The 20169-nt window shown below is 41.7% G+C and overlaps 1 long non-coding RNA gene across 1 annotated transcript in view; it reads left to right on the forward strand.

Moving 5' to 3' along the window:
* Nucleotides 1-9722: 9722 nt before the first annotated feature.
* The window catches only part of LOC140909995 (uncharacterized), a 196227-nt gene continuing 185780 nt past the window's right edge, over nucleotides 9723-20169 (forward strand). Inside the window, exon 1 of the long non-coding RNA XR_012158400.1 lies at nucleotides 9723-9792. This is a non-coding gene — a long non-coding RNA (uncharacterized LOC140909995). The remainder of the gene's footprint in view (nucleotides 9793-20169) is intronic.

A 20169-nucleotide genomic window follows, 5' to 3' on the forward strand; every position in this document is an offset into this window, starting at 1 on the left:
GATCCAGTAGGGGTCATTATGACCTATGCTTTTTGTAGAAGTCAGCTACAAAAGATTAACTAATAGAATGTACTTTGGAGCCGTCCTCTGAAGCCATCTTGAGAGACGTTTTTCCTGACACCCTTTTCTCCCCAATGGGTGAGCAACTGGCCACTGTGAACCTGCTGTTAATTACTCAATACGGTTCCAGATGGTAGGTAAATATCTGGGATGTTCTAAACCTATTGCTTATACCTGGATGTGTTTAAATCTAATAAACTGCAGTGTTACACAAGAGCATGCTCACTTGCATTTAATCCTTGATCAGACAGAATTGCTGTATTCTTACTGATATATTCCTGACACCATCTGTAGTGAAATAGTTGCCCCTGCTGTGGGTTCTGAAAACCCTGGGTAACAGGCCAACCATAATTTGTCCTGTCAAGGTTCCTCCCCCACTCTGAACTCTAGGGTACAGATGTGGGGACCTGCATGAAAAACCTCCTAAGCTTATCTTTACCAGCTTAGGTCAAAACTTCCCCAAGGTACAAAATATTACCCCCGTTATCCTTGGACTGGCCGCTACCACCACCAAACTAATACTGGTTACTGGGGAAGAGCTGTTTGGACGCGTCCTTCCCCCCAAAATACTTCCCAAAACCTTGCACCCCACTTCCTGGACAAGGTTTGGTAAAAAGCCTCACCAATTTGCCTAGGTGACTACAGACCCAGACCCTTGGATCTTAAGAACAATGAACAATCCTCCCAACACTTGCGCTCCCCCTTTCCTGGGAAATGTTGGATAAAAAGCCTCACCAATTTGCATAGGTGACCACAGACCCAAACCCTTGGATCTGAAAATAATGAAAAAACATTCAGTGTTTTACAAGAAGACTTTTAATAAAAAATAGAAGTAAATAGAAATAAAGAAATCCCCCCTGTAAAATCAGGATGGTAGATATCTTACAGGGTAATTAGATTCAAAAACATAGAGAACCCCTCTAGGCAAAACCTTAAGTTACATAAAAGATACACAGACAGAAATAGTTATTCTATTCAGCACAATTCTTTTCTCAGCCATTTAAAGAAATCATAATCTAACACATACCTAGCTAGATTACTTACTAAAAGTTCTAAGACTCCATTCCTGGTCTATCCCCGGCCAAGACGACTACAGACAGACACAGACCCTTTGTTTCTCTCCCTCCTCCCAGCTTTTGAAAGTATCTTGTCTCCTCATTGGTCATTTTGGTCAGGTGCCAGCGAGGTTACCTTTAGCTTCTTAACCCTTTACAGGTGAGAGGAGCTTTCCCCTGGCCAGGAGGGATTTCAAAGGGGTTTACCCTTCCCTTTATATTTATGACACGCCCCCCAAATCTCAGCTAGGGTGAAACACTGGCTGGGATTTCTTCCTGGAGCTCTAGGAAAACAGAGTTAATAAGACACGTGCATCTCTAAATATACTACCAAGTACATAAAGACTAACAATATTTTCCACATCTCAAGGACGATTTTAACCAGTTGATTCTGGGAAACTTTCATGGGAGAGTGCATCAGCCACTTTGTTAGAAGCTCCTGAGATGTGTTGGATGTTGAAATCAAAATCTTGGAGAGCTAAACTCCACCGAAGAAGTTTTTTGTTAGTTTCTTTGACGGTGTGAAGCCACTTTAGTGCAGCATGGTCGGTTTGCAGGTGGAAATGCCGTCCCCAAACATATGGGCGTAGCTTTTCCAGAGCGTAGACAATGGCATAACATTCTTTTTCAGTGACTGACCAGTTGCTTTCCCTCTCAGACAGTTTTTTTGCTGAGAAACACTACAGGGTGGAATTCTTGATCAGGTCCTTTCTGCATTAAAACTGCTCCCACACCACGCTCGGATGCATCTGTGGTTACTAGGAACGGTTTGTCAAAGTCTGGGGCCCTTAGTACAGGGTCAGACATGAGTGTTGCTTTAAACTTGTTAAAGGCCTTCTGACACTTTCCGGTCCACTGAACAGCATTTGGCTGTTTCTTTTTGGTTAGGTCTGTCAGTGGGGCAGCGATTTGGCTGTAGTGCGGTACAAATCGTCTGTAATAACCGGCCAAGCCTAAGAAGGATTGAACCTGTTTCTTTGACTTTGGGACAGGCCACTTTTGGATAGCATCCACTTTGGCCTGTAGGGGGCTGATAGTTCCTTGACCCACCTGGTGTCCAAGGTAAGTCACTCTGTTTAGGCCTATTTGACACTTCTTAGCCTTAACAGTTAGTCCTGCCTCCCTTATGCGCTCAAGGACTTTTTGTAGATGTTCCAGGTGGTCTGCCCAGGAATCCGAAAATATGGCCACATCGTCAAGGTAGGCGACTGCATATTCTCCTAATCCCGCTAGGAGACCATCTACAAGTCTTTGGAAAGTGGCGGGTGCATTTCGCAGCCCGAAAGGGAGTACATTAAATTCATACAGCCCGAGATGTGTGATGAAGGCTGACCTTTCCTTGGCAGATTCATCTAGTGGTACCTGCCCCAGTACCCCTTGGTTAAGTCCAAGGTAGAGATGAACTGGGCCCGTCCCAGTTTCTCTAATAGTTCATCTGTGCGTGGCATGGGATAGTTGTCTGGGCGAGTTACAGCATTTAGCTTACGGTAGTCCACGCAAAAACGTATTTCCCCATCTGGTTTGGGAACTAGAACCACTGGAGATGCCCATGCACTTTCAGAGGGGCAGATTACACCCATCTGTAACATATCCTGGATCTCCCGTTCTATAGCAGTTTTAGCTTGAGGAGACACCCGGTAAGGTTGGACCCTAATTGGGTGAGCATTACCTGTGTCAATGGAGTGGTATGCCCGTTCAGTCAGTCCTGGGGTGGCTGAGAACGTTGGTGCGTAGCTAGTGCACAGATCCTGGATCTGCTGTCGCTGCATACGCCCAAGGGTCATGGAGAGGTTCACCTCTTCCACACCACCAGCACATTTCCCTTCGTAGTAAACACCTTCAGGCCACTCAGCGTCGTCTCCTCCCTGGGCTGTAAACTGACAAACCTTTAATTCTCTGGAATAAAAGGGCTTTAGAGAATTAATATGGTACACCTTAGGCTTTCGGTTGGAGGTGGGGAATGTTATGAGATAATTAACAGCTCCCAGGCGCTCCTGGACCGTGAATGGCCCTTCCCACGATGCTTCCATTTTATGGGCCTGGAGCGCCTTTAAGACCATGACCTGGTCTCCTACTTTGAAGGAACGCTCTCTGGCATGTTTATCATACCAGGCTTTTTGCTCTTTTTGAGCATCCTGTAAGTTTTCTCTAGCAAGGGCTAAAGAGGTTCGGAGGGTGTTTTGTAGGTTGGTTACAAAGTCCAGAATGTTAGTTCCTGGAGAAGGTGTAAATCCCTCCCATTGCTGCTTCACCAACTGCAATGGCCCCTTAACCTCACGGCCATATACAAGTTCAAATGGGGAAAACCCTAAACTGGGATGTGGTACAGCTCTGTAGGCAAAGAGCAACTGCTGCAATACTAGGTCCCAATCATTGGAGTGCTCATTTACGAATTTACGTATCATGGCCCCCAAAGTTCCATTAAACTTCTCCACCATGCCATTTGTTTGATGGTGGTAAGGAGTGGCAACCAAGTGATTTACCCCATGAGCTTCCCAAAGGTTTTTCATAGTTCCTGCCAGGAAATTAGTCCCTGCATCTGTGAGGATGTCGGAGGGCCAACCTACCCTGGCAAAAATGTCTGCTAGTGCCTGACACACACTTTTAGCCCTGGTGTTGCTTAGAGCTACTGCTTCCGGCCATCGGGTAGCAAAATCCATGAAAGTCAGTATGTACTGCTTCCCTCTGGGTGTCTTTTTCAGAAAAGGAGCCAGAATATCCACAGCTACTCGCTGAAATGGAACTTCAGTGATGGGGAGTGGCTGGAGAGGGGCTTTGACCTGGTCTTGGGGTTTTCCCACTCTTTGGCACACCTCACAAGACTGGACATAGGTAGAAACATCCTTGCCCATTCCCTCCCAGTGGAATGATCCCCCCAAACGGTCTTTGGTCCTGTTCACCCCAGCATGACCACTAGGGTGATCATGGGCCAAGCTCAAGAGCTTGGCCCGGTATTTAGTTGGAACTACCAACTGTCTCTGAGGATGCCAGTCTTCCTAGTGTCCACCAGAAAGAGTTTCCTTGTATAAAAGTCCTCTTTCTACAACAAACCTGGATCGATTAGAAGAGCTGAGAGGCGGTGGGTTGCTCCGTGCCGCCGTCCAAGCTCTCTGGAGGCTTTCATCTGCTTCCTGTTCGGTCTGGAACTGTTCCCTTGATGCTGGAGACATCAGTTCCTCATGGGATTGTGGACCTAGGCTTGGTCCCTCTGGAAGCGATATAGGGGATGGAGCTGTTTCTGTTGACTGTGAACCGCTCTCCGCTGGTGCACTATGTTGGGATTCAGGCTCCGGCTGAGCCTCTTGTGTAGGGTTATCGGCTGCTGCCAGTTCAGGTTCGGTGGGGCCCTCTGGTGTTGAGGTTGCAAGTACTGGATTCAGTGCTGACACGGGGTCTGGTGTTGGTTGTTCGGCTGGTTCCGGTTCTGGGACTGGTTCCGTCTGGGTCTCTGGGACTGGATCCACTACTGCTGTTGCAGACATTGGCCTGGGGTCCAGGTCCATCACCTCTGACTGGGTCCTGATAGAAGTTTCCGGGTGCGGGTGACCATTCCCACCCTCTTGGCCTGCTTCACATGATTGGCCAAGTCTTCCCCCAACAGCATGGGGATGGGATAATCATCATAGACTGCAAAAGTCCACATTCCTGACCAGCCCTTGTACTGGACAGGCAACTTGGCTGTAGGCAAATTGAAAGAGTTGGACTTGAAGGGTTGAATAGTCACTTGGATCTCTGGGTTGATTAAATTGGGGTCCACTAAGGAAGCATGGATAGCTGACACTTGTGCTCCGGTGTCCCTCCACGCGGTGACCTTCTTCCCGCCCACACTCACAGTTTCCCTCCGCTCCAAGGGTATCTGGGAGGTATCTGGGCCTGTGGACCTCTGGTGTGATTCCGGTGCAATGAACTGTAATCTGTTGGGGTTCTTGGGGCAGTTGGCCTTTACATGCCCCAGCTCGTTACATTTAAAACATCGTCCAGCTGACGGGTCACTGGGGCGAGGTGGGTTGCTGGAGAACAGGGTGGTTGGATGATAAGGGGTCTGGAGGGTTCTTTGGGAGGTAGGTGGGGCTTTGGGCGACCCCCGGTAATAGGGTGTGGTCTGGGGTGGTCCCTTCTGGTCTCCGCTCCAACTGCGACCAGTTTTCTTCTTCTCTGCCACTTCCACCCATCTGGCTCCAATCTCTCCTGCCTCAATTACAGTTTTGGGTTTCCCATCTAGGATGTATCTTTCTATTTCCTCAGGAACACCCTCTAAGAATTGTTCCATTTGCATTAGGAAGGGCAAATTTACTGGAGATTCAACACTTGCTCCTGATATCCAGGCATCCCAATGTTTTACAATGTGGTAGGCATGTCGGGTAAATGACATGTTTGGTTTCCACCTTAGGGCTCTGAACCTCCGACGAGACTGCTCGGGTGTTATCCCCATTCTGACTCTCGCCTTGGATTTAAACAGTTCATACTTGTTCATATGTTCTTTAGGCATTTCAGCTGCCACCTCAGCTAAGGGTCCACTGAGCTGCGGCCTCAGCTCTACCATGTATTGGTCAGTAGAGATGTTGTACCCAAGGCAGGCCCTTTCGAAGTTTTCTAAGAAGGCCTCAGTATCATCACCTGCCTTGTAGGTGGGGAACTTTCTGGGATGGGACGTGGTACCGGGAGAAGGATTGCTAGGGTTTGTTGGTATATTCTGCTGGGCCTTTATCCTCTCCATCTCCTCCACATGCTTCCTCTCTTTTTCCCTCTCCTTCTCCACATGCTTCCTTGCCTCCATTTCCCTCTTGTGGGCAGCCTCTTGGTGTTGTTCTGCCTCCCTTTCTTGTTCCTTCTTCAGCTGCATGAGTTCTATCTGTCTTTCATGTTCCCTTTGTTTTTCCTCAGCCTGAAATTTGGCTAATTCCAGCTGTAGTCGAGCTGAGGATTTGGCCATTCTAACCTCTCTGTTTTTAACTAACTTTACACCCGAGGTTTAGAAATAAACAAACAAAACTTGGCTGTAAAATTTTGCTGTGCTGGAATAGAATACCTATTCTCTGATAGTGATTGTCAGCCTACAGAAAAAGACAATTCCCTTGTCTTTGCTCTGGGCCCAAATTAAACCAAAAACCTCCAACTACTTGGAAACCTGCTTACCCAGCCCAAAGAAAAAAAAATTCCTTTTCAAACCTGTGCTCCTTGTAAAACAAAAAAAAAAAATCAAAATCCTAAAAAAAACCCTGCCACTTTTGTCTCCAGGCAAATGGGTAGAGCACACTCCCCCTATTTACTTTTAGGAAGAAAAGAAAAAAAAACCTCTGGGTTGGAAGACTGTGAATTTCCCTGCAGGAGTTAAGTACCCTGCCTCCAGGCAAAGAAAACCTGCAATTCACAAGATAATCCCCTTTTGTCTCTGCTTGGCCACAAAGCAGAGAGAAACCAAGCTGCTTTCAGTTTCAAAGCTGCTTTCTGGACTTTCTTTCCAAAGAAAAAAAAAATTCCTTTTTAAAATCTGTATTTCTAGTTCAAAAAATCTCAACTGGATCTCAAATGATTTCAGGTTAATCCCACCACTGTGCCACCATGTCAAGGTTCCTCCCCCACTCTGAACTCTAGGGTACAGATGTGGGGACCTGCATGAAAAACCTCCTAAGCTTATCTTTACCAGCTTAGGTCAAAACTTCCCCAAGGTACAAAATATTACCCCCGTTATCCTTGGACTGGCCGCTACCACCACCAAACTAATACTGGTTACTGGGGAAGAGCTGTTTGGACGCGTCCTTCCCCCCAAAATACTTTCCAAAACCTTGCACCCCACTTCCTGGACAAGGTTTGGTAAAAAGCCTCACCAGTTTGCCTAGGTGACTACAGACCCAGACCCTTGGATCTTAAGAACAATGAACAATCCTCCCAACACTTGCGCTCCCCCTTTCCTGGGAAATGTTGGATAAAAAGCCTCACCAATTTGCATAGGTGACCACAGACCCAAACCCTTGGATCTGAAAATAATGAAAAAGCATTCAGTGTTTTACAAGAAGACTTTTAATAAAAAATAGAAGTAAATAGAAATAAAGAAATCCCCCCTGTAAAATCAGGATGGTAGATATCTTACAGGGTAATTAGATTCAAAAACATAGAGAACCCCTCTAGGCAAAACCTTAAGTTACATAAAAGATACACAGACAGAAATAGTTATTCTATTCAGCACAATTCTTTTCTCAGCCATTTAAAGAAATCATAATCTAACACATACCTAGCTAGATTACTTACTAAAAGTTCTAAGACTCCATTCCTGGTCTATCCCCGGCCAAGACGACTACAGACAGACACAGACCCTTTGTTTCTCTCCCTCCTCCCAGCTTTTGAAAGTATCTTGTCTCCTCATTGGTCATTTTGGTCAGGTGCCAGCAAGGTTACCTTTAGCTTCTTAACCCTTTACAGGTGAGAGGAGCTTTCCCCTGGCCAGGAGGGATTTCAAAGGGGTTTACCCTTCCCTTTATATTTATGACATGTCCCTACACTGAGTTTAGTTACAGCCATTTCATTCTCTTGCTTTCATGTCATTGCTAAAATGGTATTCTTTAGATCAATATTATATTCATTAACATCCCTTTTCATTTCTTAACTGCGTTCTTAAAATGCCGCTTTCTACCTTATGAACAGTAGAACTTGCGGAACTATTCATTGGCAATTTAGCCAAACAATATTGTCACTTTGAAAAATTCATTTGTGAACATGTTTTCTTTATTGAAGCAGTTCTATTGTTATACATTTTCATTATTTTTGAATAAATCATTCAAGAATTAACTTTAACATTATTTAACCATCTTCCTTAATGAGCATTTTAAGCAACAGTACTCAAACAACTGAGCTGTATCAGCATCTGAATACAGAAATCAATCCTTGCATCAGTAGTTTGCTTATGCAGTTATGCTCATGCTGAATAGGTTATTTAAGCATTGCCTAATATGACCCAGAAGGACAATTAGACAATTTCTTTGATCTAAATGAAAGATATGCAGGGGCTACTTTAACTGGAAAATTGCTTCAGATTAAGGTTGTGTGAACTAAGCAGGCTTTTAAAAATATAATGCTGTCATCCTCTTTGTAAAAGGTCTAGTTTAATTGCAATATCAAAGAAAATAAGGTTTCATATTCTAACAAAATAATTATGTATTTACAAAGGGTAGGCTTTTCAGAAGAACCAATGGAAGTTGGGTGCCTAACTCCCTTAAATGTACTCCTCCTCAGTCTGCAGATGGAAGACATGGTGGTTTCTTATCCCCCTCTTTCCTCCTCCACAAAAAGTAAATTTATGTTTGTGAAAAATGCCTGATTCACAGCCTTAAAGACTGAAGACCTAGCCACAGAACAGGACCAGCATAAGCAGTTTTGATTGGGAGTCTGCACAAGGGTAAATTTCACCCTTACTGAGTAGAAAGAACAAGATGTGCAACATTCCATATTTTCCCATCTGGTACCTGGCCCTTCCCTCTCCCACCAAAAGAGGGTTAATACAATTTGACTGTGCTGAGATTATTCCTGAATGGCCTGTGTTTTCATATTCTTCTGACAAAGAGCCATGCTGCAGTTCTGGATATTTGGCATTATGGTACCCTCCCATGTTCCCACTTGTTTTCATCTTGATTTTGTCATGCTGCTTTGCTGAACTGTTTTATGTCTTTTTATCCGATGTAGCCTTCTGGAAAACATCAACATTTAACCTTGTCTGCATATTCCTCCCATGTGATAATTATTGTTTTTATTTTCTTGATTTATGCAGTAGCTCTATAAGAAATCTCTGGCAAATGATTTCCAGGGCTCTCCTTGGTCAGCAGTTTGCAAACAGTCATTCAAAACTCAATTAAAATGATGTCTCTCCCAATTGGCCTGGCGAAAATAATAGGAAGAATGTCTGTGCTTAATAGTTCTCTTCTTCAAAAATTCTTCAGATCCCACAGTTATAAATTGATGTCCATTATTGGAGACTTTTTCCCTCAGACTTCCTTCCTGACAATTATTAACAAGAATATGATTACCGTTCTGGCTGTAACCTTGGGGAAAATAGGGGGCATCTCGAGCCACTGGATTGATATAATTGATTACAGTAATAGTATATTGTCACTTGTGTTATTTCAAAAGTGCTGTTGATACTGTAGGAAACCTGTGCCTATGCAGAATCAGGTAAAGGAACTGGCTATAATGGCACCACATGTTTATCGTGCATCTGACAAGTAACAGAATTTTATAGTACATTAAACTTTTGAATCCTTCATATCTCTCTAGTAAAAATTGAGTCTTTGTTTTGTTAAGACATTTTTAAAGAAAATTGAAGTGACCTGAGTGGTTTCGTCAGAGGTATAATTAAACTATGAATACTTCATGTCATATACTGGGCCATATCCTTTGCTGGTGTAAATTGCTATAACTCCATTGAAGTCACATGTGTGAAAGAAATTGAGGCCATATCCTTTGCTGGTGTAAATTGCTATAACTCCATTGAAGTCACATGTGTGAAAGAAATTGAGAAACACCTGGATAATTGTTTATCTGTTTTCTTCTTAGGTAATTTTATATTTTTTCTATCACAGGATATATCTTAAAAGATACTTTGAATTGATCTGCTGCCACAGCTCTAAGGCTTCTCTTTCCAATACAATCATACCATCATCATGCTGTAAGCAGTTACTGGAAAAGGGTAAGTCAGAGAAGCAATCTGTGGCAATGTTTTTTACATCCTGGTTGTACTCCGTATCATATGTAAACGACAGCAAGATGGCCAACTGTTGTGCAATGTGTATTCTGGTTTACCATGCCTCTTTAAAAATAATATTGAAATGTTCAGTTATCAGACCCATAAAGTTGATTACATCCCCAAAGGTAACTGCGCTGTTTTCAGTTGCATGAACTTAGCCATAGGCTTCTTTTACAGCAGTGGTCTCCAAACTTTTTACGCCCAAGATCACTTTTTGAATTTAAGGGCAACCCAGGATCTACCCCACCCCTTCCCCAAAGGGAGGGGCAGAGTAGACCCATCCCTGATTTTTTGTTTAAATCACTTGGTTGTGGTAGCAATACCGTTCAAGGACAAGGAAAGGAATTTGTGGCTTGGGGAAGTTTTTAATCTATGCTGGTAGAATATAAATTTAGGGGGCCTTTCATGCAGGTCCCCACATCTGTACCCCAGATTTCAGAGTGGAGAGGGAACCCTGACAGCTCATTAAAAGTTTCAAAACTAGACTGTGCAGCATTTGTCCAGTAACAGTTATATAGTACATTGTAATCATGGTTGAAAGGTTTCAACAGAAGTTGCATAATTTGGAATAAACTTGGAATCCTCCTATGAGCTGAGGGGAGAAAGAAAGATTGCACATCTCCCTCTGCACAATGAAATTTGTTATTTGGACCTGCCCAAACTGGCTGGTCAACAATGGATACAATATAGCATCATTTCGACTTGATATTAGTTTCAAAACAAACACCTAATTCCAGGACTCAATCAAAACTCCCAAGTCAAGATTCCAGGAGTTGTCCCAACATGATCATGCAAATCTATACAAAACATGGGCCCAATTTTTCAATCCTTACTTGCCTGAGTAGTCCTTATTGTTGTGAGCAATCTCATTGAAATCAGTGGAACTAAGGGTCGCAGAATCAGTTTCTATTTTAGTAAGCAAGGATTATGCAGTTATAGGCTCAGGAAAAAGCATCCTCAAATCAGGGCTTGATACCTTTTGCTCCTGACATGAACCAAAGCTCTTACCTGCTGCAAAATACATTTGCAATATATGCAGTTTGAGAATGTAATTTATCTTCATTCCTTCCTGTCGTGTATTTATTATGCTGGAGGTTTTTGTTTTGCATGGTTAGTGCTGAAACTGTAGCAGATGACTATAATCACAGTTCATCTGAAACCACATGTTACAGTATGTCTATACATTTCCTTTCTAAAGTATTTCTATCACTGCCATTTTGTTTGCAAAGATCTTAGTGTCACTTCAGTTCATTGAAGAAGCTGAATGATGTTTAACTTTTAGTGATGCAGAAGGACCTATGAGTTTGTAAGTGACTATTATTCAAATTGAATTCTCAAGCAGAACAGTAAAAAGTCTATAGATCACAACATTTTTACATATAAATTTAAACCAGGTGCTAAATTGTGACATCCAGAACAAAAACCGATATGAGCAGGCTGCTGTGTTTGTAATTTGGAATGCATTGGGCACTCTTAAGTTATAAAGAGACAATAATATAATGATCCTTCTACAGTATTAAAGAGATAACTGTTGGTCTTTGAAGTTATTTATTGATGCATTAACCAACTCATGATTTGCTCAGTGTTGTGAATGAACATTCCAGACAGATTTCCCTGCTTTGCTGCATTGACAGTATGGCAGGGTGCATAGGGCACTGATGAGGAAGGTGCCAGAGGTGCTCTATGAGTGGGATCAGCCCACCTCTCTGGCCCTGTCCATCACATATGGTAGGGAGGAGGACTTTAAAAAGGAGGAAACTGCAGTCAGCTAGGGGGGAGAGATCAGCCTGAGCAGGAAATGGCTAGAGTGACTCATGAAACCACAAGAGGAGCTCCCATCAAGGAGTTCTCCACCCTCAGCTCTACAGGGAATGCAGCAAACTGCCAGGGTAAGCCTGACAGTATGAAGACGATTCAGCTACCCTACCAGAAGGACTCCTAGAAAATCACTGTGCAGACAGCCCCAAAGAAAGAAGGTACTGTTTTGCCTTTTCCCTTTTTAGTTGGCTCTTGGAAGAAATTATTCTTGGCTGCACTGGAACATTTGTTTTCCTTTTGATCCCCCATTGGAAGAGACATAATAAGGTCTCCAGAGGGTGGGGTCCCCTTGCAAGGACTAAAACTGGGGCCTGAACATAAGCCACACAATGTAGAGAACTGCGCATGGCCAGGGACTCCCACCACCTGGGAGAAAAACCTAAAGGGACTTTTTTTTTTTCCAGACAGGTTTTCTAATTTTTCATCCTATTCTATCATGATTTTTTATTCATCTGATCACAGTTTAAGATTGAGGATATCAGCCAACAGAATTGAATTATTTTTAGTGCCCATCTTTTATATCAGTGTTGATTTGCCATCATAATTCATTTAACACATATGGTCAAATAAAATTCTCCATAGATTTTGTTATCTCTTGAACGTTTTAAAGTATGCGATAATATAACCCACACACCTCCTGGGTGTGGTGCTCTGTACCTTCTAGTGGCACTGAGATCACTTAGAGATTAATGAGTCTGCTCTACAACCTTAGCTAATGGGCATATGGCTTTTAGCTCATGCAGTAGAGGCTCATGCATTTAGTTCCAGAGATCCCAGGTTCTATCCCTCCCATCGATGGTCGGGGTCTGTTGGTATTACAATATGACATCATATTCCCGCTTAGATCCCGCAACTGCAACTGCCTCATTTTTACCATGGCCTAGCACTTCCTGGGGGAAAAAGAACTTACAGGCTATATATGAAATCTCACTTTCTATAGCTTTTCTACCACAGCCTGGTACCTCTAGAGGCGAGACACCACCTCTCTCCATGCGTATGAGAACACTGAGTAGGGCCCAACTCCCACACTCAGAACCTGCTTCTGTGATTGCTATGGCCACCTTTCCACCATGGCCTGAGACCTCTTGAAGGTTACTCTTGGTTGGATTTGGGAAAGGCAGCATGGAGGATGATTGATGTATAGATTTTCTGTATTAAGATATTGCAATAGCTAGGATATCTGGGGAGGGAGCTGTAGGTATGTTTCACATAAGATATCAAGCATAATCTGACAATTTAATCTTAAAAGTTTTCTGCAAAGCTTGTCTTTTTTTAAACACTACTTACATATTTGATATCCAATACAGAAGCACAAAAGTACTAATAGTGCGGTTCCACAAATCCAAAACAACATTGCCCATTCAATTTCATGCCCATTCAATTTCATTCCATTCTGTTATTTGACATACAACATTATACCAAACACACATTTTAGATCTTATGTTTTCTGCAGCTTTTAAAATAATTTTCTAGTTTTGAGCAAGTGCACCTTTTACAATTATTACAAGTCTGCTTGTTTGTTCTATGTCACATTACCCTTTTATTTTTCATTGTAAACTTTAATTTTCTTTTCTAATTAAGGTGCCCCATTCCCACTGGGCTCCTATTATTTGTTTCCATTCCTCTCCACGTATACACCACAATTCATTTTCTTTTGGCACTATTTTATAGTGCCCTATTTCATTTCCCCAGGTTCTTGCATATATTACCAGATACACTTCTTGTACCTCTCCATTAGCTATACCAGAAAGGACAAGGGTGAACTGGCGTATATACATGAATGCACTTGCACCTCCCAAGTATCTTGGAATAATTAGTTAATATAGGAGTAAAACTCAATACCCAATTAAGTGTTTCTGGCCAATTACCGTTTCAGCTTTGTTACAAGACATCTCTCTTGTTTTTCCAATATTCCCCAGGCTTCTATGTACATACTTCTCCTCAGGACAATACTGAACGGATATCTTTTATTTGTTTAACAATTTCCAAAAAGGTTTCCTCTAGTAGTTCACTTAGTTTCAATTCAGAGTATCCCATTTCTTGATCCATTCTTTCCTCTTGCCCTCCAGTATGTGCCGATTGTACTTTTGTACAGCATTTCTGTAGGGATTGTTCCAAGTTGTTGCCCACAGTAAGGTTTACTTTGGCTGGGACTTTGATTAAATCTGTGCCCCAATACTGGAATTTAGACTTTCCAAAGCTTTTTTGGAACTTCCCCTCCCTCAGAGGCTACTTTTAGGTTTTGGGATTTTTTTTTTTGCTATTACTTTGGTCTGTTAAGTGCTTAAACAGGGCAATTGAATACTTTCATCGGTAGGCTTGTTTTATGTTCTACACACCTGGTTCAATAACTATCAGTTTACATTTTTTTAAAAAGTGCATTAGAAGCAGGAAGCCTGCTAGAAAATCAATGAGTCGACTGGGTGATCACAGTTAATCTGAGGAACTGTCCCAGATTGAGAGAGTTATTAAAGGAGGTGTTGTAATAAATAAATGGTCAGTGTTTAGAATAGAGAGAGGTAAATAGTGGTGTCCAGGGATCTGTACTGAAATCAGTACTGTTAAACATATTTATAAATGATCTGAAAAAAACAGTAAACAATGAGATGGCAAAATTTACAGATGATACAAAACTACTTATAGTGAAATTCAAAGCAGACTGCAAAGAGTTACAAAGGGAATTTACAAAACTGGGTGACTGGGCAAGAAAATGGCAGATGAAAATCAATGTTGATAAATGCAAAATAATGCATATTGGAAAATATAATCCCAATTATACAAAATAATAGGGTTCAAATCAACTGCTACCATCTAAGAAAGAAATCTTAGAATCATTGTGGATAGTTTTCTGAAAACATCCATCCAATATACAGCAGCCGTCAAAAAACTAACAGAATATTGGGAATTATTAGGAAAGGGATAGTATAATATTTCCTGTTTTATTATCTATCTTCGTATATATCCATGGTATGCCCGCATCCTGAAAAAGAGGGTATTGGAATTGGAAAAGGCACAGGGGAAAAAAAAACAACCAAGAAACATAAGGGGTCTGGAACAAGTTCATATGAGGAGAAATTAATAAGACTGGGAGGTTCCAACTTTGAAAAGAGATGATTAAGGAGGGAATATGATAGAGGTCCATAAAATCATGACTAGTGTCAAGAAAGTAAATAAGTGTGTCATAAATATAAAGGGAAGGGTAAACCCCTTTAAAATCCCTCCTGGCCAGAGGAAAAATCCTCTCACCCGTGAAGGGTTAAGAAGCTAAAGGTAACCTCGCTGGCACCTGACCAAAATGACCAATGAGGAGACAAGATACTTTCAAAAGCTGGGAGGAGGGAGAGAAACAAAGGGTCTGTGTCTGTTGGTACGCTGCTTTTGCCAGGGATAGAACAGGAATGGAGTCTTAGAACTTTTAGTAAGTAATCTAGCTAGGTATGTGTTAGAGTATGATTTCTTTAAATGGCTGAGAAAAGAACTGTGCTGAATAGAATGACTATTTCTGTCTGTATGTCTTTTTTGTAACTTAAGGTTTTGCCTAGAGGGATTCTCTATGTTTTGAATCTAATTACCCCATAAGGTATCTACCATCCTGATTTTACAGAGGTGATTCCTTTACTTCTATTTCTATTAAAAGTCTTCTTGTAAGAAAACTGAATGCTTTTTCATTGTTCTCGGATCCAAGGGTTTGGGTCTGTGGTCACTTCTGCAGATTGGTGAGGATTTTTACCAAATCTTTCCCAGGAAGTGGTGTGCAAGGGTTGGGAGGATTTTGGGGGGAAAGACTTGTCCAAACTACGTTTCCCAGTAAACCCAGTTAGAGTTTGGTGGTGGCAGTGGATATTCCAAGGACAAAGGATAAAATTAATTTGTACCTTGGGGAAGTTTTAACCTAAGCTGGTAAAAGTAAGCTTAGGAGGTTTTCATGCAGGTCCCCACATCTGTACCCTAGAGTTCAGAGTGGGGGAGGAACCTTGACAAAGTGTAAGAAAGTAGAGATGCTAGGATAATCAGAGAGGGTGAGGAGATCCTGGTCAGCAAGGTTTGGAAAACATAGGTGCCCCTTGTTCAAGGAAGAAAGGAACTGCTCACTAAGGAGTTGGAGAGAGGAAGTTCATAACCACCGAAGGCAAGAGTTCACAGTTGCTTTCTGCAAAGCTAAAGATAAATAAGGATGGGTAGGTTGTGGCCACCAGAGAGAAGAGGACCAGGAGGAATTCCACATATCTAGTAGTTTCCAATCAATGGCAGGTCCTCACTGTGGAAACTGTGGAAGACAACTTTCAAGATCCAGCTGGTCTAAGGGAACAGAGAGATGGCAGCTTGGCCAAACCTGTAAGAAAATTAAGCTTGCCCACAAAGAGGAGATGGGCAATCCTTGTTGAGCACGCAATACTCAGAATTCTGCAAGGGACCAACTGACAACAGGACAGTGTCCTCTCTTCCCAGAGCCAGAGAGATCATTGTAAGATTGGGTTTGCTTCTGAATTCAATAGGCAAGGATCAAATGGTGATCGTTCATATTGGCACTAATGATGCTGATTGAGGGATATCTCAAAGATAATAGATTAATTCAGAGGAGTTGAAAGCATGTTAAAGAATAATGTTCAAAGAATCTTCTCAGAGATCCTTCCTGTCCCAGGAGCAGAAGAAGACAGAAGGCAGAAGATTCTGGAAGTGAACCACTGGCTAGTTAAGCTGAGTAGGGTGCACGGTTTTGGTTTTGTGGAACATGGTCCACCTTTTATGGGGAGACAGGACTACATAGTTTGGATGGCCTACACTTCAGTAGAAGGGGAAGCTATCTCCTTGGAGACTGGTTGGCTAGAGAAGTCAGGAAGGTGTTAAACTAATAAAGAGGGGGACGCACACAGTTAGCACAAAATCAAGATACTGAGAACAACATTATTCAAGGAACCAAAGAACATGAAGCTAATACGTTCTTTAATTACCTATACTCTAATAATAGAAGCCCAGGTAACAAACAAGAGGAATTGTTCATTTATTAGCACAAACTTGATCTAGTTGGTATTACTGAAACCTGATAGGATGATTCCAATTACTGAAATGTTAAAATCAATGATTATAACCTATTTAGGAAGGACTGAGTGGGCAAAAGGTGGCAGGGGGAGTAGCACTCTGTCAAAAATGGCATTATCTGTTTGAGTCACTGACAACTTACAAGAAAATGATCTTGAATTCTTATGGGTCAATGTTCTAACAGATAAAGCAGGAGATGATGCCTTAGTGTCTGCTACAGGCCGCCAAATCACATTAACGAATAGGGTGACCACCTCCTTAAGCAGCTTTCTCTAATGCGTAGGGAAAAAAGCTTTATAATCATGGGAGGACTTCAATTTGAGTGACACATACTGGAGGTCTCATGCTGCCAGTACCAAAGCATCCTTGGAATTTCTAAATATTATAGATGACAGTTTCCTAACTCAAAAAGTGTTGCATCCAATACTGGGGGATTCTATATTAGATCTTATCTTGACAAAGAGAGAAACTGATCACAGATATAAAAATTAATGATTACTTAGGTACAAGTGATCATGAGTTGATTATAATTGGGAATTGTTTAAGAAAACTTTACCAGATGCCTCAAAAAGCCACAGTCCCAGGACTGAGGAAGAAGGCCATATTGCTTAAAAAATCTGAGCTGGTTTAGAGGAGAAGAGAAGGCAGCTATAAAAATTATATATATATATATATATATATATATATATATAAACAAATGGAAGAAAGGGGAAGTCAATAAGAATGAATATAAATCAGAAGCTAGAAAAGTCATAGAAAATTGATAGGAAACAGAGAGGTAAAAAGAAAAAAAATCTATGCCTAGCAGAGTTAGAAAATAGGTTTTAAAGGTATATGAGGAACAAAAAGAATCCTAACGGCATTGGTCCATTACTAGATGAAAATGGTAGAATTATCCATAATCCACAAAGGTACAATTGTTCAGTAAATACTTTTGTATTGTGTTTGGGGAAAAACAGATGATTCAGTCATGTCATATATGATGATGATTTCCATTTCACTAGCATCTTGGGAGGATGTTAAACAGCAGCTACTAAGATAGACATTTTAAAATCAGCAGGTCCAGATACCTTGCATTCAAGAGTTTTAGAAGAGCTGTCTGAAGAGCTCACTGAACCATTAATGTTGATTTTCAATAAGTCTTGGAATGCTGGGAAAGTTCCAGAAGACTGGAAGAAATCTAATGTTGTACCAATATTTAAAAAGAATAAATTGGATGACTTAGATAATTATAGGACTTGCAGTCTAACATTGACCCCAGGCAAGATAAGGGAATGGCTGATATGGGACTTGATGATTATTAGTAAAGAACTAAAGGAGAGTAATGCCAATCTAAGTGGGTTTACAGAAATTAACTTGATATCTTTTTTTACGGTATTACAATTTGGTGGGAAAGGTAATAGGGCTGAGGTAATATACTTAGAAATCTATAAGACCTTTGACTCTTTGCTACATGATATTTTGATTGGAGAACTAGACAAAAGTTACTATAGAGGCAAAGTGTATGAAGTAATATTGTTTATTAGACCAAATTCTGTTGGTGAGAGAGTCAAGCTTTCAAATTTACACAGAGGTCTTCTTTAGGTCTGAAGAACAATTCTGTATGAGCTCAAAAGCTTGTCTCTCTCGCCAATAGAAGTTTGTCCAATAAACAATATTACCTCATACACTTGCCTCTCCCACCTTGTCTCCCTTATATCTTGGGACCAATATGGCTACAAAAACACTGCATACATAAAATTACTATGGCACACATTCAATGGATTAAAGGCTGGCTAACTGACAGGTCTCAACATGCAATTGTAAACAGGCAATCATTGGGTGGATGTGTTTCTAGTGGGGTTCCACAGGGGTCGGGTTTTGGCTCTATGCTATTTAACATTTTTATCAATGACCTGGAAGAAAACATAAAATAATCACTGATAAAGTTTGCAGATAATACAAAATTTGATGGAATGGTAAATAACAAAGAGGACATGTCACTGATACAGAGTGATCTGGATCACTTGGTAATCTGGGTGCAAGCAAACATGTTTTAATACAGCTAAATGTAAATATGTACATGTAGGAACAAAGAATTTAGGCCATAGTTACAGGATAGGGGCTCTATCCTGGGACGCAGTGACTCTGAAAAAGATTTGGGGATTGTGGTGGAGAATCAGCTGAATATGAGCTCCCAGTGCAGTGCTATACTTGGATGCATGAAGAGAAGAATCTCACGTGGGAGTGGAGAGGTTATTTATCTCTGTATTTGGCACTGATGTAACTGCTGCTGGGATACTGTATCCAGTTCTTGTGTCCACATTTCAAGAAGGGTATTGACCAATTGGAGAGAGTTCAGAGAAGAGCCATGGTAATGATTAAAGAATTAGAAAACATGCCCATTAGTAACAGATTCAATGAGCTCAATCTATTTATCTTAACAGAGAAGGTTAAGAGATTACTTGATTACAGTTTATAAGCACTGTGACAAAGTTCCTCCACTGCCTTGGTGGGTTCTGCACTTTTTGGTGGATTTGCTCATCTCAGAGGTTCATGGCAGCCCTCAGTTTGGTCACTTCTGCTAGAGGCTCAAACCTACCATTCACTCAGCTAACCTCATCACTGACCAGCATGTGGAAAATGGAGAACAGTCTCTGTTGTCCCTCCTAGTGGGTCAGGGACAGGCCAGATCCTTTACCAAATTACACCTTCACTTCTGGTGTTGCTCAAAGACCAGGTCAACTTCTCCTGTGTTGAATCAGAAATTGCGGGGAACCCAGGCCCACCCTCTACACTGGGTTCCAGCCCAGGGCCCTGTGGATAGCAGCTGTTTAGTCTCCTATATCAGCTGCATGACAGCTACAGCTACAACTCCCTGAGCTACTTCCCCATGGCCTCCCCTCAGCACCTTCTTTATCCTCACTACAGGATCCTCCTGAAGCCTGATCACACTTGTACACCTCAGTCCTCCAGCAGCATGCCTTCTCATTCCCTACTCCTTACACACCCTCCACTAACTGACAGGAGGTCCTTTTTAAACCAGGTGTCCTGATTAGTCTGCCTGCCATAATTGATTCTGGTATGTTCCTAATTGGCTCCAGGTGTCTTAATTAGCTTGCCTGTCCTAATTAGTTCTAGCAGGTTCCTGATTGCTCTAGTGAAGCCCCTGCTCTGGTAACTCAGGGAACAGAAAACTATTCATCCAGTGGCCAGTATATTTGCCTTCTACCAGACTCCTGTACCCCACTGGTCTGGGTCTGTCACAGTACCTACATGGGAAACAAATATTTAACAGGGTGCTCTTCAGTCTAGCAGAGAAAGGTATAACACAATCCAACGACTGGAAATTAAAGCTAGACAAATTGAGGTTGGAATAAGTCAGACATTGTTTGGCAGGGAGGATAATTAGTTATTGGAACAATTTACTAAAGGTCATGATAGATTCTCTATTACAGACAATTTTAAATAAAAATGATGTTT

Source organism: Lepidochelys kempii, chromosome 4, assembly GCF_965140285.1.
Source record: "Lepidochelys kempii isolate rLepKem1 chromosome 4, rLepKem1.hap1, whole genome shotgun sequence".
NCBI classification, from domain to species: domain Eukaryota; kingdom Metazoa; phylum Chordata; order Testudines; family Cheloniidae; genus Lepidochelys; species Lepidochelys kempii.